This window comes from Heterodontus francisci, chromosome 13, assembly GCF_036365525.1.
Source record: "Heterodontus francisci isolate sHetFra1 chromosome 13, sHetFra1.hap1, whole genome shotgun sequence".
NCBI lineage: Eukaryota > Metazoa > Chordata > Chondrichthyes > Heterodontiformes > Heterodontidae > Heterodontus > Heterodontus francisci.
The window spans coordinates 117,183,955-117,211,774 of NC_090383.1; the positions used below are offsets into that span (position 1 = coordinate 117,183,955).

The following is a 27,820-nucleotide window of genomic DNA, read 5'->3' on the forward strand; positions in this document are numbered from 1 at the left end:
TGTGCGGGATAATAACAGAGGAGTTATTTTTGGTTTTAGCGTTAAGATTCCTTCAGCGTTATTGACTGGATTACTTATCCCATTTTACCAATAAAGTGGCAGGGATAGAAGAAATTTACGCTCAAATTGCTATGTTGTGCTGAACTCAACTCATGACCCCAACTTGATGCTTTGCACCCACCCCATGCTACCACAAACAGCGATGTACCGCTAACCACTAGCACCTCATCCAAGTATCACATAGCACCAAGCAGCATTGTCACCAAGACACACCCCAAGTTTCAAAGGATAAAATCTACCATTCTATTAACGGATTTTTAAAAAACAAACCAGTCAAGTCAACATAGTGCAAAATTCTGGTTTTGTAACCAAAAATTTTAATGGACCAGCCACATAAATACTGTGGCTACAAGAGCAGGTCAGAGGCTGGGTATCCTGCAGAGAGTGACTCACCTCCCGACTCTCCAGAGCCTTTCAGCCATCTACAAGTCAGGAGTGTGATGGAATACTCTCCACTTGCCTGGATGGGTGCAGCTCCAACAACACTCAAGAAGCTCGACACCATCCAGGACAAAACAGCCCGCTTGATTGGCACCCCATCCACAACCTTCAACACTCACTCCCTTCACCACCAATGCACAGTGGCTGCAGTGTGTACCATCTACAAGATGCACTGCAGCAACTTGCCAAGGCATCTTTGACAGTACCTTTGACAATATCGCCTTATGATATAAACGCACACAGTGTAGATGCTGCAGAGGTTAAATGAAGAACTGTCACTGTCGTACAATCCCCTGGAGCACTGACACAAGATGCCACTACTAACAATAGGAAACCCGCCTGAAAATGTAAACCCTGTAATTTCGTCCCTTGTGCCCTCCTCTCTGTCTGTCTCCACTCCCAGAAAATTGTAATTACAAAGAATCTGGGCACGGCCCACTTTTAGAAAATGTACCTGGAGAGAGACAGAAAGAGAGAGAGAGAGAGAGAGAGAGATGAAATCCTGGTGTGCAGAAGCACAGTCCTGTAGTACTGTGTGGAATAGCAGAACGCACTTTTGGCAAGAGTGATCCTGTGTTTAACCAGGTCACTGGTATCAGCCTTGTCACCTCGAGCAGGCACTGACCGGTGTGGTTATCTGCAATGTGATGGTGGGAGGGGGCGGGGAATGGGAGGTGACCAGAGACAGGGAGGAGCAGTCACACTGAGCAGTTCTTATCCCTCCATCATTGGTGGGATCAAGAGTGGATTTGGGTTGACTGTGCCTTGGTGTATTTGAAAATGAGAGAGAGGATAAACAAGATGGTATTGTCATTTCAGTAAAGAGTAATTTGGAAATTGTGGATTTTTAAAATTCATTCACAGGATGTGAGCATCAGTGGCAAGGCCAGCATTTATTTCCCATCCCTAATTACCCTTGAGAAGGTGGTGATAAACCACCTTCTTGAACCACTGCAGTCTGTGTGGTGAAGGCACGCTCACAGTGCTGTTAGGAAGGGAGTTCCAGGATTTTGACCCAGCGACAGTGAAGGAACGGTGATATAGTTCCAAGTCAGGATGGTGTGTGACTTGGAGGGGAACTTGCAGGTGGTGGTGTTCCCATGCATCTGCTGCCCTTGTCCTTCCAGCCCTTCCAGGTGGTAGAGATTGCAAGTTTGGGAGGTGCTGTCGGAAAAGCATTGGCGAGCTGCCATGTTTAGATTCAATTTAAAAAGGGATGAAAAAGATGGTTGGAAAGGACAACTAAAGAAACGTGAAAGCCAATCTCAAATGAATATGCTCCTTCCACCCAGGAAGGATCGTGCTTACATGTTAGAAAATAGAATACAGGCGCCCAGCAACAACTACTCTACCATAAAGCACCTGCCTTACCTGATCACTATATAAAAGACATCAATGAGCATGAAGTGAACCAGCTTAAGACAGCCATAACAAAGATCATGGTTAGTCCATTCAACACACGCCCTTGCTCTTCAACTTCTGCCAACACACAGAAGAAACGACCTGAGCTAAAATAAAAGAGGCTAACACTTAGGTTACACAGCAAGGTACTCACCGAGGACAGGATCGATGCTCAACCTTCGCGCCCTGTTAAGTTGCAACAGTTTAAAAACACTGGCCACTTGAACCACTAAAATGGAGATTGTTGTCTTGAAACTGCTACTACCTCCTCTGTAACTTCCCTCTTAAATGTGTTGCGTGGAACCTGCAGGGAAGGAATGGCTTAAAACCCGTCTGCTACGCTGTAGATGTTTAACCGGAAAATAAAGTTGTGCTGCAGACTCTTTCCTCCCCATCCTCTAGTGTAATCGTATTCTGGAGTAACAACACGTCAGTCAAGAGGAATTCTACAAGCAGAAAGCTGCCAAGACCACCTTCAGTAAACTGTGCGACTGGACTTGTTCTCCACAACCAGTCAAAGTTATTTAGTTTTAAAGATTATTCCACCACCATTGGCCTGGTGTCTAAGAAAAAAAACAGTAAATAGTTCACTAAGTTATACAGAGCACTGCCGCCAACATTCCCTTCTACAGCCCTCATGCAGTAGTCTGGACGGGGATGATAACAGGGTATTCATCTGCAGGGGAGTCTGTGTGTATACACATGTCTAAACAGGGGCACTGCATCACTTAGGAAACATGTTGTTTACATTTAATAAGCCCCTTAAAGTTGGAACTAGACTGGGCTGGTGTGGGTGGGAGGCAAGGTAGTGCAGGGGAGAAAAGTCAGCCTGGGTTTCTGCTATTAATAACTGCTACTGGTTAACCGGTCAGCATTGACATTAGGTGAGGGTTCAGCATCTGGCTGTGATGTGCAACTGGTTCCCACTCTTATCTGAAGTCAAAGAATTGGCTTCAATGGCTTCTCTTCCTGCTTCTGCTCTGTTACTTCTGGTCTCCCCCAAGGATCTATCCTTGGCCCCCCCCCATTTCTCATCTACTCGGAGTCCCTTGGCGAGATCATCTGAAAACACATCAGGTTCCACATATATGCTGACAACATCCAGCTGTATCTCACCACCACCTTTCTTGACCCTTCCACTGCCAGTGATTTGTCACACTGCCTGTTTACTTATTGCTATGGGAATCAAGGAATATGGGGATAGCGCAGGAAGGTGTAGCTGAAGTCAAAGATCAACCACGATCTTATTAAATGGCGGAACAGGTTCAAGGGGCCAAGTGGCCTACTCCTGCTCCTATTTCTTATGTCCTTATGCTGCCCGACATCCAGTATTGGATGAGGAGTAATTTCCTCCAATTAAATATGGGAATGACCAAAGCCATCATTTTTGGTTCCTGCCACAATCTCTGTTCCCTAGCCATCGATTCCATCCCTCTCCCTGGCCACTGCCTGAAGCAACTTTGGCATCCTTTTTGACCCTGAGCTGAGCTTCCGACCTTTCCACCATCAAGATTGTCTACTTCCACTCCTGTAACATTGCCCAACTTCGCCCCTGTCTCAGCCCATCTGCTGTTGAAATCCTTAACCATGCTTTTGTTACCTCCAGACTTGATTATTCCAATCTTCTCTGGGCCTTTCTCCCATCTTCCACCCTCCATAAATTTGAACTCATCCAAAAGTCTGCTGTCTGTGACCTAACTCACACCCAGTTCCATTCATCCATCACCCCTGTGCTCACTGACCTACATTAGCTCCCAGTGCAGCAATGCCCCAATTTCAAAAATTCTCATCCTGCTGTTCAAAGCCCTCCATCATCTCGCTGTCCCTAAATCTGTAATCTCCTCCGGACCTACAACTCTCTGAGATCTCTGCGCTCTTGCAATTCTTACCTCATGCACATCCCTGATTTAAATCGCTCCACCATGGGTGGCCGCACCTTCAGCTGCCTGAGCCCTAAGCTCTGGAACTCACTCCCTAAACGTCCCTGCCTCTCTACATCTTTCTTCTCCTTTAAGCCACTCCTTAAAATCTACCTCTCTGTCCAAGCATTAGATCATCTGACCTAATATCTATTTATGTGGCTTGGTGTTAAATTTTGTTTGATCATGCTCCTGAAAAGGGACATTGGGACATTTTACTACATTACAGATGCTGTATAAATATAAGTTGGTGTTTCTGATGATGCCACTCATACACATATATACATACACTTGTGATTATATATACAGATATATTTATATATGTGTATATTTATATATAAAATGTATGAATTTGTATGTGTGTGTATGCTTATATATTATATAAAAGCATAAACATACACAAATTGCATACAATACATATATACACACACGTACAATTATGGAATAGCCTGCAACACTCCCCATCCAGACTCATGCATGAAGAATGTCTACCTGAGGGAAGGTTTGTCAGCTCCATTGAGCTGACCCCAGCATGAGTCAGCACCTTCAAATTTTCCTGGGGCCAGGGAGGCCAAGAGAAGGAATTGGTGCTGGGACATCGAGGGTCGACAGCAGGGAATATGTTACATGAGCCACTTACGAAACACACATGAAGAGAAGTCACTTTTTTTTTACTTAAAGCAGCTAAACACTGCTGAAGAGGCCGTATGAAAACGGCTTCTCACTGCATCAGCCTCCTCAGTGTCAAAGACAATTATTTATAAGGGTCTGGGACATTAAAAAAAGAAGCTTCAGGAGTGTAATACTTGCTTTAATGCTCTAAGTCAAGTGTCATAACTATCAGGGTTTCTACCATGCTCACTCCCCCATCAACCCCCACCCCCCACCCTTTCAAAGACTCATGTAACAACACCAACTAAATCCTGACACAAGGTTAAACCATCTCTAGCACTATGTACACGAGACTTTGAGTAACAGCAGGCTGCTGAGAAGAAAAACAGCTAAGTTTCCACTGCACATTCACGATGAAAGATAAAAGCCAGCGACATTCTGCCTTCAGATTTGAACTTGCTGACAACCCACCTCTGCCTCTAATTATAGGTCTCCACTTTGTGCCGGCTCCTTAGCAACCCATGGCCACTGTAATCCATCATCGCCTTTTAAAAGTACCTGTTTCTAGAACAGGAAGAATGGGGGTGCGGGGGTGCGGGTGGGAGGAGGGTGGTTTGGGGCAGGCAAGCAAAGAAAGTCAGCCAATTCAGCTGACGGCTGTTTGGTTTGTGTGAGATCGACTGACTGACACACAGTATTTAATTGTTTTTTTTTTGCTTAAACCCCAGAGGATTCCCTTCAAGTTTAGGACAGTGCTCCTATAAACACTGGCAGAAATTAACAATCCAAAAGGAAGGCCCTTTATCACAAATTAAACAGTAAACTCACCAAATCCAAAGACACACATAACACACATGCTATTTGCCCACCTGACACTGTGTCCTCCACACATAATGTGACTGATGGATTCTCCCTATGGTAACTCGGCACCTTCCATCCTGGTTCTTTCAGAAGACTGTACATGCACATACTCCGTCAAGTATAGCCATTGCGACATAAAACTGTATTCCCCCTCTGTCACTCTTTAGAGCAGATCATTATATTTCTTACATCATCGACTTGGGAAGCACCACCTGCCATTCCATTGGTTGCCTTCCGGAACTAGAGATGTCAATCAGGATACTGGACCAGTATTGGCTGAGTACAGAGTGCAGACATGAAAGTCAGTGGGTCTCAGCTGGCTCCCTGCAGAAAGAGGTGGGTTTTTGTTTTGAAGCAGGAAGAGGGGAGGCCATGAGAGCGTTTCCTGTTGTGCAGCTCAGACAACTAAGGACGTCACTGCATTCAAACTCCCTCAGGGTGTCAGCAGATAAAGGGCAAAGTTCAGTCATTTCCAACAGGCTGAAAGGAGAAGCCACCGAGAGAATGACGGAGAGAATGAGAATACGGGGGAGACAGGAGGGCAGAGAGAGAGAGAGAGACAGGCAGAGTGAAAGAGGAATTGACAGAGAGAGAGGGAGAGACAGAGAGGGAGAGACTGAAAGAGAGACTTAGAGAGACGTTGAAAGAGGAAGAGATAGTGATAGAGATAGAGGGACAAAGACAGAGAGAGGGAAGAAGGAAGGCAAAGGCAGAGAGAAAGAGAGTAAGACAGCAGCTGTATAAGACACCATTAAATACAGCCGTTATCAGTTACAGCTTATATTAATAAACATGCACATTACTCCTGGACCAAGGAGACAAGGGATCAATATGATCAGTCACGATTTTTTAAAATGGTATTTTCTCTGTTCAGTTTTGTTCTGGATTTCTATCTGAAATGCAAAGATGGATTGCAGTAGAATAAACCAAAATGTGACAACAAATGGGAGGGGGAATTAAATAAAATTAAAAAGAGGATAAACTGATTTAATCAAAATAAAATTTATACTTAAAATGTGTAATGCCCTAATGAAAATTTCAGCCACTGCTTAAACTGTACTGGGAATTCTCAATGCAGAAATGAAGCCACATGTGTTAAGAGTCAAACAAAGCAGTGATCACAGCAAGGTACTTTAAAGCCTGGGCAAATCTATTATAAGAATTATCAATCCAGAAACATTAACACATCAACAATGTAGAACCACAACCTGTCATTTGTTGCATCTGTAAAAATAAAGATTTTGACTTGTGCGGTCTGCAAGAAGCTTCACCAGTATTTTTCACCTTGGAGTGGAATTTAAAAATTAAATTCCCCCATGCACTCAAATTTTTGGAGGATATATTTTACATTCACACGTTAATTGTCTTCTTACTAAAATAAGGTACTGGAAGAAAACATAGCTGGTGTGACTCCTTATATTTTCTTCTCAATCAATGCACCTTGGAATCCTATTTGACCTTGAGCTGAGCTTCCGATCCCATATCCAAGATCGTCAACTTCCATCCCTGTAATATCACCCGTCTCTGTTAGCTGATAGCCTGCTTCCAAACTTCCTGCTTCGCTTCTTAATCCCAAACAACTCTTTTTTAAAACCTGCATCCCCTGGCATTTAACCCCTTTTGCTACACTAAACATTACTCTCTTACAACAGTGACTATACACTTCTAACATACTTCATTGGCTGTGAAGTGTGTTGGGACGTCTTGAGGTTATGAAAAGCACTATATCAATACAAATTCTTTCCCCTTCTCTATTCTTACAGTTAACAATTTATGCAGATCAACATTCCCTCTTCCTCTCACAATCTTGAAAACTGATCTTCCAAAGTCTCTCCTCCTTTTCCGAAGTCTCTACTACTTCCTCAACCTTTCCTCATAACTTGGATTCCAAATGCCTGGAATCACCTTCACCGCTGGCCTATAGACCCTCTCAGAGAGTAGTGATAACCTTTTAATGGTTCCGACAGACTGCCACTGCGCTTGGGGCTGCTCAATGAAGCTCCGAGTGACATCTTACGCAGCACTTCTTGCAATGTTTTCATTCAAGGCAAATTTTATGCCTCCCAAAGCCTGGCCCATACATCCTGTGAGTCATCAGGACTACGAAGGAATATTCACTGGTGTCGGTCTAAAAATAGTAGGCTCTCAACTGCAGATCAGTGGTATTGGTCATCGCTGGCACATTAAGCAATCATGGGACAGCCAAGCTGCAGCTTCGAGCCTGGGGCTTATCTCTCATACACTACTTCCCATCTACACTTACATTGACAAAACTACCACAAAAAAAAGTTTAAAAAGAAACAACATAAAAAATTCTGGAAGTATCCAATGTGCCGGGAAGCATCCGTGGAAGGAACAGGCAGGCTAACATTTCAGGCGTAGATCCTTCGTCAGAAGTGGGAGCGGTTACAGACAAACAGCTTTTTAAAAATGGATCAGAACAAAGGTCATTGACCTGAAACGTTAACTCTGTCTCTCTCTCTCTCCACAGATGCTTCCTGACCTGATGAGAATTTCCAGCATTTTCTGTTTTTATAACAGAACGAGGAGAATGGAGTTGATAAGAAAACACACATGCACAAGCATGTAAATGCGAAAGTGCTTAAGTGGAGAATAGAAAATAGTTAAATCGCAGAAGTAATATAAGGCTGAGACAGTAACAATAACAATTTGCATTTATATGGTATTTTAACACAGTAAAGCATTCCAAAGCACTTCACAGGAGTGTTATCAGACAAATTAAGTTTGACACTGAGCCACATAAGGGGATTAGGACAGGTGGTCAAAGGTCTTGGTCAAAGAGGTAAGTTTTAAGAAGCATCTTAAAGGAGAATAGAGAAGTAGAAAGGTTTTTAATCATCTGTCCGAATATCCCCTTAGGTGACTCGGTGTCACATTTTGTCTGATAATACTCCTGTGAAGTACCATGGGATGTTTTGCTACATCAATGATGCTATATCAATACAATTTGTTGTTGTTGTTTATCATCATGCTTTGTAGATGACTGACACCTGAGTGTATTGTTAGAAATAGGACTTCTGCAACTTCTGTTGAAGAAAAATGTTGACTTTTTGGGGCTGGCAGTAATTGGTAAAGCATAACAATGAGATTTGGTTTTGGCTTGAATCCCTGTAAGCAATTAACTTTTACCATCTTGAAAAACTGCTAAAGTGCATCTGCTGCCAACAGACTTTTGAATATATGCTTAATAGTAATGTTTATTCAAAAAGGAGCTGGTTCCACATTGGGACTTTTTTTCCCAAAAGAAACTCAAACTTCGGATCAAGTCACTCCAGAAACATTTTACTCAGATAGCATCACTTTGACAGATCAAGCAAATTTATACATCTTTCTTTCCTCCCTAAGTTTATTTCCTTTTATCGTCTCCGTTCCAGAAGGTACTAACTCTTGGGGAACAGGCTTGAGTGGCTGAATGACCTCCTCCTATTTCCAGGCACCAAATGTTCCTATGCAGACACCAAACCTACCCACAAGTAACATTTTCTGAGACTCACTCAATAACAGTCAAAAGTAGGAATGCTGGTCAGTCTCAACTCCCCCATCTCTCTCCCCTCTCTGCTCTCCACCAAACCTCTCCCTTTCCCTCGACTACTCCAGGCCACTGAAACTACTTGTATTCCTGTCCCTGCCCTAGTTGAGCTTAGCTGATGCTGCACAGATTGGGAATTGAAATGCGGGACCTTTGGGTCTGCTTGGCTCAGCATTACACTTGCCCCCTAGCCACTTGAAAAACATTTTGTCACACATCACCACTTTGATAGCTGGGGCAAGTCTGTCCTATAGCAGATGCATTGGAACTGGTTGCAATGAATTGAAGGTTTTTTGGCATACTAATTTATGTTGTCAGACAACAACGTACATTTATATAGCACCTTTTGGTGATGTCAGTTGATGGATAAATATTGCCCAGGACATATTTATCTAGGCTGATGCTCCAGTGCAATACTGAGGGAGTGCTACGCTGTTGGAAGTGCCATCTTTCAGATGAGATGTTAAACTGAGGCCCTGTCTACCCTTTCAAATGGAAGTAAAAGACCCCATGGCACTATTTTAAAGAAATATTAGATAGGATTAGCATAATAAGAGAGGAAGTACTAGAGGGTCTGACATCCTTGAAAGTGGATAAATCGCCAGGGCCAGATGGATTGCATCCCAGGTTGTTAAAGGAAGTCAGGGAGGAAATAGCGGATGCGCTGAGGATCATCTTCAAATCCTCACTAGATACGGGTAAGGTGCCGGAGGATTCGAGGTCTGCGAACATTATACCATTGTTTAAAAAGGGTGCGAGGGATAGACCAAATAATTATAGGCCGGTCAGTCTGACCTCGATGGTGGGTAAATTATTAGAATCAATTCTGAGTGACAGAATAAACTGCCACTTAGAAAGGCACATATTAATCAGGGATGGTCAGCATGGATTTGTTAAGGGAAGGTCATGTCTTACTAACTTGATTGAGTTTTTTGAGGAAGTAACAAGGAGGATTGATGAGGACAGTGCAGTGGATGTGGTGTACATGGATTTTAGTAAGGCACTTGACACGGTCCCGCACGGCAGACTGGTCAGTAAAATGAAAGCCCATGGGATACAGGGGAATGTGGCAGGTTGGATCCAAGATTGGCTCAGTGACAGGAAACAAAGGGTAGTAGTTGATGGATGTTTTTGTGAATGGAAAGTGGTTTCCAGTGGTGTTCCACAGAGCTCAGTGTTGGATCCTATGCTGTTTGTGGTATATATTAATGATTAAATGTGGGAGGCATGATAGGGAAATTGACTGATGACACAAAAATTGGCCATGTAGTTGATAGTGAAGAGGATAGCTGTAGACTCCAGAATGATATCAATGGTTTGGTTGCGTGGGCGGAAAAGTGGTAAATGAAATTCAGTCCAGAGAAGTGTGAGGTAATGCATTTGGGGAGGGCAAATGAAGTGAGGAAATACACAATAAATGGGAGGATATTGAGAAGGGTAGAAGAAGTGCATGGAGTGCATGTCCACAGGTCCCTGAAGGTGGCAGGACAGGTAGATAGAGTGGTGCAGAAGGCATATGGAATGCTTTCCTTTATTGGCTGAGGTATAGAATACAAAAGCAGGGATGTAATTCTGGAACTGTATCAAATGCTGGTCATGCCACAGCTGGAGTGTTGCATACAGTTCTGGTCACCACATTACAGAAAAGACATAATTGCTCTGGAGAGAGTACAGAGGAGATTTAGAAGAATATGGCCAGGGTTTGAAAGTTGCAGCTAAGAGGAAAGATTGGACCGGCAAGGGTTGTTTTCCTTAGAACAGAACAGGCTAGGGGTGACTTATTTGAGGTGTACAAACTTAAAAGGGGCCTAGATAGAGTAGACAGGAAGGACCTGTTTCCCCTAGCGGAGAGGTCAATTACCAAGGGCACAGGTTTAAGGTGATAGGTAGAAGGATTAGAGGGGACATGAGGAGAAACTTTTTCACCCAGAGGTTGGTGGGTGTCTGGAATTCACTGCTAGGAACGGTGGTGGAGGCAGAAACCCTCAATTTTTTAAAAAGGTACCTGGACATGCACCTGAAGTGCTGTAACCTGCAAGGCTACGGACCAGGTTCTGGGAGGTGGGATTAGATTGGGCGGCTATTGTTTTTGGCTGGCGCAGACACGACGTGCTGAATGGCCTCCTTCTTTTCTACGGTTGTAAGAACAGAGGAGCTCTCCCTGGTATATAATAAAAACAGAAAGCACTGGAAAAACTCAGCAGGTCTGGCATCATCTGTGGAGAGAGAAGCAGAGTTAACGTTTCAGATCAGTGACCCTTCTTCAGAACTGGTAGATATAAGAAATGTAAAAGATTTGAAGCAAGTAAAGTGGGGGTGGGGCAAGAGATAACAAAAGAGAAGTTGTCCTGGCCAATATTTATCCCTCAGCTGACATCACTAAAACAGATTATCTGGTCATTATCACATTGCTGTTTGTTGGACTTTGCTGTGTGTAAATTTGTGGCCATGTTTCCAATACTACAACAGTGACTACACTTCAAAAAGTCCCTCATCAGGTATACAGCACTTCGGGATGTCCTGTGGTTGTGAAAGGTACTTCCTTTTACATGTACAATACAACAGGTGCAGCAGAGCAATTCAATCACCAATATCCTAATGACAATTCCTATAAATACACGCTACAAAATATGAAACTTACATTAACACTATTACTCGCCTGTAAGCCTTGCTGATAACAGAGAAACCAGCACTCACTGTTTTAGCCTCAGAGAGATACAGCAATGATACAAGCCACACATTTCCGTAAAAATGGTATGCAGCTCTTGTATTACTCATGCTCAATAGATACACAGGGGCCAACTTCTCTAATAAACTTAATACAAATAGTTATCACACCTTGAGTGCAAGACACCTGGGTCATGATAATTAAAAGAAATTCTGTCCTGGACTATACCCGGTCTTGAAAACTGAATGAATGATGTGAGCAAATTTTCCATTTGAACAATTTATTGGTCAGCACTGCCTTCTTAACTCATAGCAGCTTGTAATGTTCCTCCACTATTTATAGCATAAAATAGCAACTGAGCTCTTAAACTTGTAAGACTTAAAACCCACCCAGAAATGACTGCACCTTTGGTTGTTCTAGATTTGCAGATTGTTAGCTTTGGGTGGTTGAGGCCAATTTCCTGGGTGTTGTTATTAAAATGGTATGATTAAATATTCTGGGAGCAAGCAATTGAATAAATAGGTTGAAGGGCCTTCTTTACTGGAAGCAAACTTGACATCTTGAGGATATGGATTTATTGGAACAAATACAGTCAGAAAAACTAAGCAATGCAAGTTTCCCCCAAAAAACTGGCATTTGTTATGCTTAGTCCATCAAATTCTTGTTACACTGCATAAGTTTCCCAATGAAATTCCCCTACACTGCAGAGTACAGCAGTAAAGTGATTATGTTGCTGGATTAGTAATCCAGAGGTCCTCGGCTCATGGTCTGGAAACATGAGTTAAAGTATCACCATGGCAGCTGGGGAATTTAATAATTAAATCTGAACTAATAAAGCCAGTATCAGTAATTATGACCATGTAACTACTGGATTGTCATAAAAACTCTGTTTCTCTCTCCACAGATGCTGCCAGACCTGCTGAATATTTCCAGCGCTTCTGTTTTTATTTCAGATTTCCAGCATCTGCAGTATTTAGCTTTTATTTTAGTGTCATAAAAACCCATCTGGTTCACTATGGTTCACTAATGCCCTTCAGGGAAGGAAATCTTCCATCCTTACCCAATCTGGCCTATATGTAACTCCAAACCCACAAGCAATATGGTTGACTCTTAATTGCCCTCTGAAATGGCCTAGCAAGCCATTCAGTTAAGAATAATTATGGATGGACAATAAATGTTGGCCTTGCTAGTGATGCCCACACAGTGAATGAATTTTTAAAATCTTTTAGCTTTTAATTACTGCTAAACTACTCAGACTCTTTCTTTCCGAGAAATCCAAGGGCACAGAACAAGTCGTCAGGTCTCCCTTCGTCCCACAGGCTTTTAAAGCTCTTGTATGGTGTCATGTGACCACCACTCCTTCATCTATCTCATCTTCTCATCAACTCTGGTGGTACTCTGTGTGAGGAACATGGGCCCTCAACCTCACCTTTCTCAATCAATAAACACAAGTAGATGTTGAGAGGGTGTTTTAGATGTTGAGAGACTGCTTCCCCCTGGCTGGAGAGCCGAGAACTAGTGGCCTTAGTATCAGGATAAGCCGTCAGCCATTTAGAACTGAGATGAGGAGAAATTTCTTCAGATGGTTGTGAATTTTTGGAATTCTCTACCCCAGAGGGCTGTGGATGCTCGGTCGTTGGGTATATGTAAGGCTGAGATTGACAGATAGTTGGACTCTAAGGGAATCAAGGGATATGGGGATAGGGCAGGAAAGTGGACTTGAAATAGAAGATCAGCCATAATCTTACTGAATGGCAGAGGAAGCTTGAAGGTCTGAACAGCTTACTCCTGCTCCTATTTCTCATGTTCTTATGTTCAAACAAAAGCATTTACAAAAAAATTATTTTGCATCAAATAGGTTCAAGAAGAAGGTGGCTCACCACCACCTTCTCAAGGGGCAATTAGCGATGGGCAATAAATGCTGGCCTAGCCAGTGATGCTGGCAACCCAAGAGAATGAATACATTTTTTAAAAGTAACACCACTAAAGATTTTGGGCAAACCACCAAAGATAATTCAATGGCCATCAAGACACAATGAGTCGAGCAGCCTTGGCCTTGCTTTGAGACTTGACATACGCAACAACTAGTCCCATTAGACAAAATAGATTCAGGCTGATTATCTCAATACAATACTGCAGCAATTCAACACTGAGCACTGCAATGTGAAGCCCATGCTGTGGGCAATTTATTGCATTGTGCCACTTACAAGTCTGTAGAGGGTCCGATCTAATAACTTCTCAATTGGTTGTCAGGAGACAATTGCAGTCATGCATCATAGAACTCTACCTGAGGGGAGGGAAGAGAGGGTTGCATTTAGGGTTAACACATAATTAGCTTGATAATTTGATATGCACTACTTATTCCAATTTAAACAAATAAAATAAATACAAATGTTATGCACAGCTGCCATTTGGAAGGAAGCAAGGAAGACTTGCATTTATATAGCGCCTTTCACAATCTCGGGATGTGCAAAAGTGCTTTACAGCCAATGAAGTGCTTTTGAAGTGTAGTTACTGCCATATTGTAGAAAATGTGGCAGCCAAATTGAGCACAGCAAGCTTCACAAACAGCAATGGGATAGTTACCGGATAATCTGGGTTTTTGTCATGTTGATTGAGGGCTAACTGATGGCCAGGACACCAGGGATCCCCTGCTCTTCTTTAAATTATGCCATGGGATCTTTTACATTCAGCTGAGGAGTCAAACAGGGCCTCATTTTAATGGCTCAGATGACAGACAGCACTACCAACAGTGTAGCAGTCCCAGAGCATTACACTGGCTTGTCAGCCTAGAACTTAGCATTCAAGGCTCTAGAGTGGGACTTGAACCCACAACACTCTGACTCAGAGGCAAGAGTGCTATCAACTGAGCCATACTGACACATTTGGAGCTATCATTGTGAACAAGGCCTCTTTTTTCTGTAAAACAAATGGGTTTTATTTACAGGCAACAATTAGCCATGACTATGCCATTAGGTAGGCCATTTATGACTGAGATGAAGAGGAATTTCTTCAGTCAGAGGGTGGGGAATCTTTGGAATCCTGTACCCGAGGGAGCTGTGGAGGTTCAGTCATTGAGTATGTCCAAGACAGAGATTGATAAGATTTCTATATATTAAAGATATCAAGGGATATGGGGATTGTGCGGGAAAATGGCATTGAGATAGAAGATCAGCCATGATCTAGTTGCATGGTGGAGCAGGCTTGAGGGGCCAAACGGCCTACTCCTGCTCCTATTTCTTATGTTCCTATGTTCCCATGACCACCTTCCTTGGCTTCACGCTGTCTCCACGCAGACCAGGGGTTGAAGCATGAAGCATTCCTGGTCTGTTTGGCTTGGTACCCAGACACAAGGTACATTTACATTCTGAACCATGAGGGTTAAATGAGCTATTGTTACTATAAACCAGGAGGCATCCTGTTTACATGGGGCTGCCGTCCATCCTGGACATTTATGCAACTGGTTTAAGTGGCCAGAAAACATCTGTATTTGAAGCAAAATTAGGTTTTCAGAATTCATGGAATAAAGGAAGCACCTACAGTCAAATTTTGCATCTTATTTGCAGTCAAACTTTTTAAAGGCTTGCATTTCTATTGCATCTTTCACAACCCCAGGGCACTCCAAAGCACTTTACAAACAATGAAGTACTTTTGAAGTGTAATCACTGTTGTAGATTTAGATTGCAACAAACTGCATATTAACCATCAAGACTTTGGACATCGAAAATTATCCGGTTTACTTGCAAAGCACAAGTAGCACCACTTTTGAAAAAGAATGGTCAAAGGTTTATGAGACTTGTTATGACCAGGTGAGAAAGGGGTTTAGGGTTCCCTCTCAGCCTTCATCTGGTCTTACCATAACAGGGTTTAATTTTAAATACACCGTATTTTTAGCTCCCCCTTAGTGAATCCTTATGCTTTCCAATTGTAAGGCAAAGAAACCAGCCAAACAGGTTTTCTTAGGTTTAAAGAAGAAAGGTTGAACTATATTAAACTTAAACTCTAATTCGGTTAACGCCTACGGATACGCGATACGCCCACGCGTATGTAATACACACATGCAGATAGAGACAGAAAAGAGCAGAAGAGAAATAAAGTTTGAGGCAATATCTGAAGATGGTTTTGGTTACTGTTCTTCAAGCTCACTGTAGCGTCCTTGATTGTAGGTAGGTCTTGCTTTTCGTTGGGGCCCAGTATTCTTCTTAAACCTTGTTCGATGTAGGAGACTGTTCTCTCTTGAGGTTCATGTGTTCTCAGTGGGTCCAGAGGCTTGTGAGAAAGAGATGGGAGCAGACTGGAGAGGTCTTCTCAGTCCAGGAGCAAACATTCTTTCTGACTTCAAACTCTCTGTGGCTAGTTCAAAGAACCCAAGACTAGCCAGTTAGTCATGTGACCAGTTTATTTAACCAGTCCTGGCTTTTGTGGATTGTATCGCCTTAGCAGTCTCTGGAATGCTCTTCCTTACAACTTCAATGTCTGGTGATCAAAATCCATTGTGGGATAAGTGGACCAGGGAATAGCCCTTTGTCTCCACAGGCACTGTCTGTTAGTATGCAAATGTCCTTCCAGCCAAGTGTCTGGTGATTTTTTAACAACTCCTTTCTTCACTCCAGCAACTGTTTAAAATCAGTATTCACATGACAAAATTAATATGCCTCATTCTTGGCAGGTTGGGGTCTTCATGGCAGACTCATTGACCAAAACTATAATAAAAGGTGCTCTTAACATGAAACATTTTTCTCCCCTTCTCCTGAATAAGTGCTTTTATTGCCTGAGATTAGTGTATGATACTGTACTATCCATGATTTCTGCAGCAAATCTCAGAGTATGTGCTAATATCTGCCAGAGGTTCCCAGGAATGTGGGATCATCGACAGATCAGCCGCCACACATGAAGCCTGGAAGAACACCAATTGAGAGAATGGACATTGTGTAGTTTTTTTAAAAATTTATTGCACAACACATGGCTGACTGAAGGAACAGCACAAAGTCACTTTCACAAAATTAAATTCCCTTGTCGAAAGAGATAATAAAGGATTGAGAGTATACTTAATGTAATCCTTCATTCAAGTAACTGCCAACCAACTTAAAAGTGGATATGTACTTAAAAAGAAAGAAATTGCAAGTCCATTAGGAACGCGCAGGAGAGTTGAACTTAGTGGATAGCTCAAAGAGCCAGCACAGGCACTATGGGCTGAATGGCCTCATTCTGTGCTGTATGATATAGGTAGGCTGTTTAAGGAGTAGCTTGCTCTATAAACTATGCAGCACAGTGACCATACTTGCCATTTCCCAGGCCAACATGCTCTGCTTAAGCATGTTCACCCCAACACTTAAATAAGTAGACAAAGGAATCACAATCAATCACTGTGGACTGTTGCCAACATTGTCTCAACCCTCTCCACTCCTACAAGGGTTTACTTGTTAATTGGAGGTACGAAACAGGCTCCTGCAAAACTTTCCCAGGAGTATGACTCTCGCTATAGCAAGACTTATTTATCTTCAGCATACCGTATGGGTTAGGTTTACTAAAGTAATGGTACATTGCAAGATTGCTGCTATTAAGCTTGCACACATATAAAGTGACATTTGTGTAATTTAGCATTATAAAGGTGTAAAGTGTGCGTTTTTCTTTACTGCTTTTTCATGAAAAATATCTTTACACCCTACTGTCGTGACTAAGGGTGATCTCTGGTTCATACCCACTCTGTTTATGAGTTGGCTCACGTCAGCCACAACTAGCATCAGTAAAGGAAAGACTTGCATTTATATAGCACCTTTCACAATCCAAGGGTGTCTCAAGTCGCTTTACAGCCAATTAAGGAGTGGGTGGGGGTGAACATGAAGCAATAGAGGGCAATCATTACATTCCAGTAACAATAACTTGCATTCATAAAGTGCCTTTTGTCCAGAAGTACTTTATAGGGCCATGATTGAGAAATGGTTAAGTCAAAGGAGGAAATATTCTAAGGGGTGACCAAAAGCTGGATGGGTTTTAAGGAGAGTCTGAAAGGAAGTGAGACAGAGGAATTTAGACAGAGGAATTGCTATTCTATCTGGTATCCACTTTTCTGTGAAACTCATTAATCACTGAATGTGATCCCAAAACGTCAGGAAAAAACCTAGAATGCCATGCAATAAAAACAGACTTTAGCTTGTTCAATCCTCCTGAACTAGTGGCCTTGGCGGTTACTGCCGCAGCTCATGGGATGCTGCACCTAACCTTGGGTACCCTGCATTTGCAGATAGAGATACAAAGTGCAAAACAGATGAGAAGGAATTCCACTTGACCAGTACAAAAAAAAACGGGTTGGTATATTGAAATGAAATCCAAAATACATTTTAAGGATCATACAGGGGGATGAGATGGGGAAGGAACTTTCTTTTTCTGAAAGACTAATCAGGCCAAGAAGTTTCAGGATGCGGTGGGAAGTGGTGGTGGCCAGATTTCAGAAAGACACTTCAGGACATCAAGAAATATTTTTAATATGAGATTGCGCCATGCATATTTTTTCAAATAAAAATTAGTGACAGCAGGCAAAGCAGCAGCTTTCTTTTGAGGCAACTCACTACATATATAAATAAAAATACATTCTATAACTAAAATGCTTCCACTCTCAATAGTGAAATCTGTCTTTAGGAGATCCTGGAAGTGTGTACTGTCCCGTAAACTGCTGTCCAGGATTTTAGCAACTTCACAACAGACAAAATGCTCTGCTGGAATATTGCCACAATGAGTTTTTACAACGCCATATATTGCACTGATACACACACAAACACTAATATAAAGAAGTATAAAATAAAACAAAATTATAGTTCTCATGACGGAAATCTCCTAAATTCCCAGTTGATCGCTTAACCCTGGAGAATTCCCTGTGATAAAAGTCAGACACACCCCGTACAATGTCATCAGTCCAATTGCTTAATGGCAAATTACGTTTTTTTTACACAACTTGTGGGGTGCGGAACATTTTTTTCATCCAAGAAAAGCATTGGTCGCCTGACTTTAAGCCTTTGCCGGCGAGAGCAGGGAGCTGAAACCCTATCGAGCTAATACCTTTCCTTGTTAGGCAGCTCATATGTTGCATTAGTGGAAGGAAATCGCATCTCCCAGACATAAACAGCATGTGCTGATGCGGAGTCTTCTCTGAATGTTCAACCCTTCAGGCTGAGGAATAATATTCACACACACACACACACCGGGCTGGCCCATTGAGCTTCCTCCTCTCAGCTCCCAGCTGCAGCCCCACTTAACCCTCCTTTCCTGGACACGTCATGGAACATTCCCGGAACGCTTCCATTCCAGCCGCAATCTTTTCCGAAACACCGGGATCCGGGCCAGGTCCATCACCCGGGCCAGAACCAGGACCCGGGTTAGAATCGGAACCAGGTCCAGGGTCTGGACCCAGGCTAGGACCAGGGTCTGGACCCAGGCTAGGACCAGGATTAGGGTCTGGACCCGGGCTCGGACCAGGGGCAGATCCAGGACAAGAACCAAGTACAGGACCTCGACCAGGACCCGGGCGAGGACCAGGTCCAGATTAGGAAAATAAACCGGTCCAGGAACAGTACAGGACTGGGACAGCGGAAGCGACAATGTCACTCATTTACAAACACAATCAATCCGAACCAATTCACAACCTTTACATTTGCTTTACTACAGGCACAGGGTACTTTGTGGTTAAAACGTAACAAAGATGAATACGCACTAATTACATTGAACTTTCAAAAACCGATACATGGTCTAACATTAAAATAAAAGCAAAATACTGCGGATGCTGGAAATCTGAAATAAAAACAAGAAATGCTGGAATCACTCAGCAGGTCTGGCAGCATCTGTGGAAAGAGAAGCAGAGTTCCGATGAAGGGTCACTGACCCGAAACGTTAACTCTGCTTCTCTTTCCACAGATGCTGCCAGACCTGCTGAGTGACCCAGCATTTCTTGTTTTTGTTTCATGGTCTAACATTGTTGTGCAGATGTCCCTGATAGTGAGGGTATTCCCCCGTGTTCCCTCCCCTACATCCTGAGCCCCGGGAGTCCATTAGAATAAATACATTACTTCTCAATCCATTTTCACTTCAGTTCGCGTCTCAATTGTACAGCAGCAAACGCACAAACCTGTTGTAAAATATATAACCAGACCAATCACTGTCTTCCAGCCTGAAGTCAGTGCTTTCTCTTAAAGCTCAACCCAGTAATTCCTCAATCATGTAATTCCCCCAAACGTGAAAAAAAATCTTGTCGCAAGAGAAAAAGACACCTTTCCCCTCCCCACAAGTCATTACAAAGAAAGTCAAGAAACCCCTCCTCCCCCATCACACACACACACACACACACACAGAGTTATTAGAAAGGGTCTCACTGTTGCTTTGCTCTCAGCTGGCTTTGTGTGTGTGCTTTGTTCTGATATCCTTCAGTTCACCTGTGGAGCGGGTTCTTGCCTTCTCTCCCTGGCCTCGGTGAGTGAATTGCTCTTGCTTTCTCTTTGACGCTGCCGTGTGTGTGTGTGTGTGTGTGTGGTGTCGGCTGACAGGGTTATTCCTGGCACCGATTCCCAGAATAGCAATTGTTTAAAAAAAAATCCTGGAGACTTTGTGCAGTGACGTTGTTGGATCCCCCATCGCGTCCTGCAGGGAGACTGAAAGCCACTTCAAGTGGCCCTTCATCAGAGGGGTCAGATTTCCACACTGCAATCTTGATCAGATCAAAGCTTTGTCTCATAATTTAAAATAGGAGCTTATCAGGAGTGAAATTGCATTGTCAATAGTGGATTGGAATAAATGCTTGCTCGGCCTTATCTGAGAGTTTGATCTGAACTGGGAGGGAGGGAGGGAGGGAGTGTTGCTTGGTTATTTGATTGTGTGTGGAAATACCTTCAGGATTGCCTCTTTGCAACACACACACACACACATTCGACCTTCACTCGTTCCCCTGAGCCAGGGTTGAATGTCACTGTGGCAGCGATGCCGTCATCAGCGGAGGAACAACACTGCGGCGTGTGCTTCTAGTTAACCCCTTGGGTGCTGGACTCCATAAGCTATCAAGCCGAGCAAATTCAATGCGGAGCAAGGGGGGGGGGGGGGACGGCATGCATTTATTTTGTTAGCAAAAACCACCATCACACCCACACACCCACACCCACTGCGCCCCAAAGCTTTGTACAGGGGGAAGGAGGAGTCTTTTAGGACTGCCAGGTGCATTTAAATCAAGCAAAGTAAAATAAACAGCAGAGCCACTTGCAATCCTGCAGTTTTACACCTGGACGAGATATAAATAAATATATATATAATTTAATGTGCTAAATACAAATAAATAAAAGTTTCAAGTTGAGGGCTTCTACTAAATTCTACGATCATTCATTAACAGATCTCACCATCAGAGATCCACAATGTTTCTTATCTTAAAAAAAAATTATGATGGAAGTGGGACTGCAAGGGGCTGGATTTTGTTCTCAGCACGACATCGGATTCCGTGGCGGCGGGGTTACCGGAGAATTGGAGCGGCAGCGGCCGCCATGGAGCCTGTGGCCAGGATTGTTGGTTCCAATGTTCCCGGCAGCGGCTAGGCTCCATGACGGCACCTCCACCGCCCCACAACGAGATCCGACTTTAAATATTTAAAACAGCTCTCCGCATGAATTTAAATTTAATTCCCCACAATCTTATCTTCAGTTCCCAAACTTGGGCATATCGTGCGGCACTCACATACCTTCACTTTTCCATCCAGGAGAAGCAGGCGCTACTGAGGTGGGGAAAAGGGCCAACTCTGCATCATTTAGTGTATGGGGGAATGGGGTCAACTCTGCATCATTTAGTGTATGGGGGGGAATGGGGTCAACTCTGCATGATTTAATGTATGGGGGAATGGGGCCAACTCTGCATCATTTAGTGTATGGGGGAAGGGGTCAACTCTGCATGATTTAATGTATGGGGGAATGGGGCCAACTCTGCATCATTTAGTGTATGGGGGAATGGGGTCAACTCTGCACGATTTAATGTATGGGGGAATGGGGCCAACTCTGCATCATTTAGTGTATGGGGGAAGGGGTCAACTCTGCATGATTTAATGTATGGGGGAATGGGGCCAACTCTGCATCATTTAGTGTATGGGGGAAGGGGTCAACTCTGCATGATTTAGTGTATGGGGGAATGGGGTCAACTCTGCATCATTTAATATATGGGGGGAAGGGGCCAACTCTGTATCATTTAGTGTATGGGGGGAGGGGGTCAACTCTGCATCACTTAGTGTATGGGGGGAAGGGGTCAAATTTGCGTGATTTAATGTATGGGGGGAAGGGGCCAACTCTGCATCATTCAGTGTATGGGGGGAAGGGGCCAACTCTGCATGGTTTGTATGGGGAAGGGGGGAAGGGGTCGCTGCATGATTTAGTGTATGGGGGGAAGGGGTCAGTTCTGCAAGATTTGTATGGAGAAGGGGGAAGGGGTCAGTTCTGCAAGATTTGTATGGAGAAGGGGGAAGGGGTCAGTTCTGCATGAATTAGTGTATAACTGAACTCTGCAATATGTTGTACTGTGTGCAGGACAGGCAGCTTTTTGAAAATGGCCCCAGCACCTGCTCCTGCATCAGGCATTAATGGCACCGACAATGCCACCCCTGCCACGTGATTGTGGAGGGGGGTGGTAGGCAGCCGCCATGGTCCGTGCATGCCGCCACTCCTGGCGGCAGGACTACAGAATCCAGCCCAAGATGTGGGATTTTGGCATCTGGTTGTAATTTTGGGCTGGATTCCTGCCCTCTGCCTGCCCACACCCTGAATATATGTACCCTCACAAAATACAGCTCCTTTCAGTTGGTCCACCGCTCCCTCGTAATTGACAATCAGTGAAATGCATGTGCCATTGTTTCACTTAGATTTCAATGGGAATGATCCTGTGCAGGTTTTAACAAGTGAATGAATTATAATAGTTTCTTTCCTGCTTATCCAATATTTGCATCTTCACTCTTCCCCCTCCCCTCCCCACCCCACAGCAACAACTTGTATTTATACAGTGCTTTTAGCATCGTGAAACATCCAAAGGTGCTTCACAGGAGTGTTATCAAAGATTTGACACTAAACCCATAAGGAGATAATAGGTCAAATTATCAATAGTTTGGTCAAAGATGTAGGTTATAATGAGTCTCTTGAATTATAGAATCATAGAATTCATGGAATGGTTGCAGCACAGAAAGAGGCCATTCAGCCTGTCATGTCCGTGCCAGCCAAAAAAGAGCTATCCAGTTGAATCCCACCTTCCAGCTCTTGGTCCATAGCCCTGTAGGATACAGTGCCTCGAGTGAATATCCAACTGCTCGTTTAAATATGATGAGGGTTTCTGACACTACCTCCCTTTCAGGCAGTGAGTTCCAGGCCCCCACCACCCTCTGGGTGAAAAAATTACTCCTCAACTCCCCTCTCATCCATATACCAATTACTTTAAATCTATGCCCCCTGGTAATTCACCTCTCTGCTGAGGGAAAGAGGTCCATCCTATCCACTCTATCTAAGCCCCTCATCATTGTATAAACCTCAATTATCCCCTCAGCTTTATATTCATATAGCTTTGTGTTCAAATGTTTATGCTTGCACTAAGCCACTGGTGCAATGTTACTCCAGACATGCATGAGCGATTATCTTGGATGTCAATCCCTCGGGTGCTGGCATCCACAAGCTGTCAAGCCAAGCAAATTGACTGTGGAGCCAAAGGATTTATTTATTTTTTTGATAGCAAAAGCAGTCCTACACCTCCCAACCCCACTCACCCCCACCCCCCACTCACCTCACCCACCCACCCACCCACCCCACCCCCACCAAATTTCTGTACACACCTGGCAAGTTAGGTTAAAATGTTCCCCAATAATTCTATGATCTGGTCATTACCCCACTGCTGTGCATGGGATCTTGCTACGCATACATTGGCTGCTACATTACCACAGTAACCATGTTTCAAAAAGCCCCTCAATGCCTGTGAAGCGGTTTGAGACAGACTGTATATAAAATCCACGGCCTTCTTTAAACAGTTATCTTTGGTTTCGGGCTGCTGCATGATGGGTAAGACCACTTGTACTGCGATTGTGATGGTACATGAATATTCACTCCAAAAGCAGAACTAAAAATTCATCAGAGGATCATCATGGGTTCAACGGCCACTCTAAGCTGGAATCTGGCCATTATAAATGCTGGGAAGATCTAACAGTGGAACAGCTAGCCTGGAAATCATACTTCTTTCATGGTTACAATTGGGGTAAAGGGAGGAACAAAGTGACACATGTTTTTAATAAGATGTACAGGATGGTATGTTACCATTTCTTGTGGTTGGACAGCAATACAGTCCGGCCTCTTATTTTCCTTTCAACATTGCTGGTAATACAGAAACTATTGCAACTGATATTAGCTAAGGCATAATAGATACCATTAAGTACATTACCAGCTGCAATCCAATCAAGAGGTTCTGGTGATTTATATATAGAACAATGGCAATCTGAGAGTGATTACAGCCCGTAATCCAATCATATAGTTTATATATGGACTGAGACTGTTAACATTCTGGACTGTTACAAAAGAGTAACATATCAAAGGTTTGACAGTAACATCTGTATGACACATCAAACATTAGATTATGTTTATTTATACATCTCTGTTGTTTTTGTTTGTTTGCCCACAGGAGTGATGAATGACAAAGGACTTCCATGATTATGACATGCAACAGCAGTATTATTTGGTGGCAATAGTGGGATTTGTTACATATTAGATTACATGAGCATATCATAGCTTCATATCATCATATATCGAATAATGGGAGTGAGTTACAAGCTGGAATCTAATCGAAAGGTTCAGCAGGTTTATATATAGAATAGTGGAAACCTGGGAGTCTGTTACAGGCTGGAATCTAATTGAGGGACTTATGTGGTTTATGGATATGTGTGGGTAAGTAACAGGCTCCGTGGCTTTAAAGTCTCACCCAGTATAATGCTGACAGTGCTTGATGACTTCATAATTTTTTCTTGTCATTGTGGCATGTTATTCATTGTTCCGTGGTGCATCACTGCACCAAAAGGGTGGTGACATGTCAAGCAATTCAGGACTGGATCTGCAGTGTGGTGTCACTGCTGGATTCAGAACAACATTAGAACGCCAGTGCGTGCTTCTGATGATTTTCGTTTGTGGCTGTGAATTTTCCCAGGACAGAAGCTGATATGGAAAAACAATGTAAAAATAACATTGCTGGCCTGACCTCTCTGCTTTATCTTTTTGCATTCACTTTCAGAGCATGGGCATCGCTGACAAGGCCAAAATTTATTTCCCATCCTTAATTGCCCTGAGAAGATGTTGGACCTTCTTCTTGAACATCTAGGTAGCGGTTTGATTCAACTGTGTGGCTTGCTAGGTCATTTCAGAGGTACGTTAAGAGACAACCACATTGGTCTAGGGCTGGAGTCTCATATAGGCCACATCCGGTAAGGACAACAGGTTTCCTTCTCTAAAGTTGGATTTTTACTACAATCTGACAGCTTCATGATCACTTTTGTTATTATTTTCAGATAATTTTTATGAATTGAATTTTTCAAATCGCCACGGTGTGGTGTGAACTCATGTTCTTTGGATTACTTGGCCAGTGACATAACCACAATGCGGGAGAACCGAGACATCCACACATCACTTTGGCACATTTAAGTTTTGAATCCAGTAGTTTCCCGTCACCAGAGGATCCCTTGGAAATGATATGAGTCTTGGTGGCATTGGAAGGTCATGGGACAAGGGTTTAGGGAGTGCAGTACATAAGATGTCACCTGTGGTTCGATGGGTAGCACTGGCTCTCCAGTGTAATATGGAAGGAGTGCTGCACTGTCGGAAGTGCCACCTTTAGGATGAGATGTTAATCTGAGGCCATATCCCATCCTCTCAGGTGGATGTAAATGTTCACGTAACCCTATTTCAAAGAAGAGCAGAGGAGTCCTCACCTGTGTCCTGACCAATATTTATTCCTCAACCAACATCAATGTCCCCCCACCCCACCTCATACCCACTATGCCCCTATCTGCCCGACCCCACACAAACATCTTATTAAGGAGCATTTCTCTCTATCGACCCTATCAATTCTTTAATCATTAACACCTCAATTAAATTACCCCTTAATCATTTATATTCGAGAAAATACAACACTAATTTATGCAACCTGCCCTCACAATTTAATCTGTTGAGCCCTGTTATCATTCTGGTGAATCCCCTCTCCAAGGCTAATATATCCTTCCTGAGATGAAGTGCCCAGAACTGAATGTGGTGGTGGGAATTCCATTGAAAAGTGAATAAAGAACAAGAATAAGCCATGAAAGCTGAAATAAAAACAATAAATGCTGGAAATACTCAGCAGGTCTGGCAGCATCTGTGGAGAGAAAAGCAGAGTTAACGTTTCAGGTCAGTGACCCTTCATCAGCAGTTCTTTGGGACATTCCAATGTTGTAAAATTCAACGCATAAAATCAGGATCTTTCTTTCTAATGCCATGTCTATGGTGAATAAGGCACTTTTTATTCTTTACAGCTTACAGGGAAAGTCTGGTGTATTGGAAATCTATATTGCTGTACTCTAACCAGGTTATTAAGAGATCTCTTGAACCATATATGAATGCGTTATCAACTGAACAGCAATAAAATAATAGGTATTCCAGTTGAAGTTTGATACTGTGCCAGTCAGTGACAACAAGCAGCTAATCAGAAGCCATCTATAACCATCCATTCAATGAGAATTGGTTCATTTCAACAGCAGATAAGTCCTGCAGTTACTGAGCGAACATAATTCTTGGATCTTTCTTGTTCTGTGTGCACTTGGCTCGGTTGTTGAACTCAGCAGCTCCGGAAAAGGATGGACAATTATAGAAAGTGAATTTACCAGTTGTCCCACAGGACAGATCACATGGTCCAGTATAACCTTAGGGCTACCATAAATTTGATAGCAGTCTTTGTTCCAAATCATGCTATGCTGTTGTTATCTCTCAACAAACATCAGATAATTGGCCCACATCAAAGGACTGGATAGCACTTGAAAACGTTGTAAAAATGCAGTCTATTTTTGAGTGGAGCTGCAGTAATTGATCTGTGGGGTTTGCTCAGTTGACAGAGCACTGGGCTTAGAGCTGAAAGGTTGTGTGTTTGAACACCACTGAGGCCCCAGCTTCCTTCAAGCTGAGGTTAGCAAAATGAGTCCCACTGATACAAGGAACTGTTTCCTCAGGTGGGGGAGGGGTCCAGAACAAGGGGCCGTAGCCTTAAAATTAGAGCCAGACCATTCAGGGGTGATGTGAGGAAGCACTTGTACACACAAAGGGTAGTGGAAATCTGGAACTCTCTCCCACATAAAAACTATTGAGACTGGGGGCCAACTGAAAATTTCAAAATAGAGATTGATACATTTTTGTAAGGCAAGGGCATTAAGGGTTGCAGGCAAATGGAGATAAGGCACTGATCAGCCATGATATAATTGAATGATGGAACAGGCTCGAGGGACTGAATGGCCTTCTTTTGTTCTTATGTTCATCGATTCTTAAAACTATCTCCAAAAAGCTAGCTTTCCTCTGTGTGCCAAATACTTTTTTTCCCTCATAACTCTCTACAAAGCTCAAATCTATGCAAAACTTGAAAACATAGAGTCATAGAGTTTTACAGCACAGAAACAGGCCCTTCGGCCCAAAGCGCCTGCGCGGACCATCAAGCACCCGTCCTAACTAATCCCATTTCCCCGCACTTGGCCCGTAGCCTTGTATGTTATGCTGTTTCAAGTGCTGATCTAAATATTTCTTGAATGTCGTGAGTGGTCCTGCCTCTACCACCTCTTCAGGCAGTGTGTTCCAGATTCCAACCACCCTCTGGGTGAAAAAATTCCTCCTCAACTCCCCTCTAAACCTCCTGCCCCTTACCTTAAATCTATGCCCCCTAGTTATTAGCCTCTCTGCTAAGAGAAAAAGTTTCTTCCTATCTATCCTATCAATGCCCCTCATAATTTTGTATACCTCAATCAGGTCCCCCCTCAGCCTTCTCCACTCCAAGGAAAACAACTCCAGCCTATCCAGTCTGTCTTCATAGCTGAAATGCTCCAGCCCAGGCAACATCCTGGTGAATCTCCTCTGCAGCCTCTCCATTGCAATCACATCCTTCCTATAGTGTGTCAACCAGAACTGTACACAGTACTCCAGCTGTGGCCTAACCAGCGCTTTATATAACTCCATCATAACCTCCCTGCTCTTATATTCTATCCCTCGGCTAAAAAAGGCAGGTATCCCGTATGCCTTCCTAACCACCTTATCTACTTGTGCT

General features: G+C 43.3%; 1 protein-coding gene across 6 annotated transcripts in view; it reads right to left on the minus strand.

Annotated features, from left to right (window-relative positions):
* Window positions 1–19,976, minus strand: part of hivep2a (HIVEP zinc finger 2a) — a 188,379-nt gene extending 168,403 nt beyond the window's left edge. For 4 of the 6 annotated variants that reach the window (XM_068045560.1, XM_068045555.1, XM_068045559.1 and 1 more), the window contains exon 1: window positions 5,303–5,622. The gene's annotated coding sequence lies outside the window, so the exon portion shown is untranslated. Of the gene's footprint in view, window positions 1–5,302; window positions 5,623–13,719; window positions 13,742–19,875 lie in introns of those variants that run through there. The other 2 variants (XM_068045556.1, XM_068045557.1) reach the window with 2 other exon arrangements.
* Between the last annotated feature and the right edge of the window lie 7,844 nt (window positions 19,977–27,820).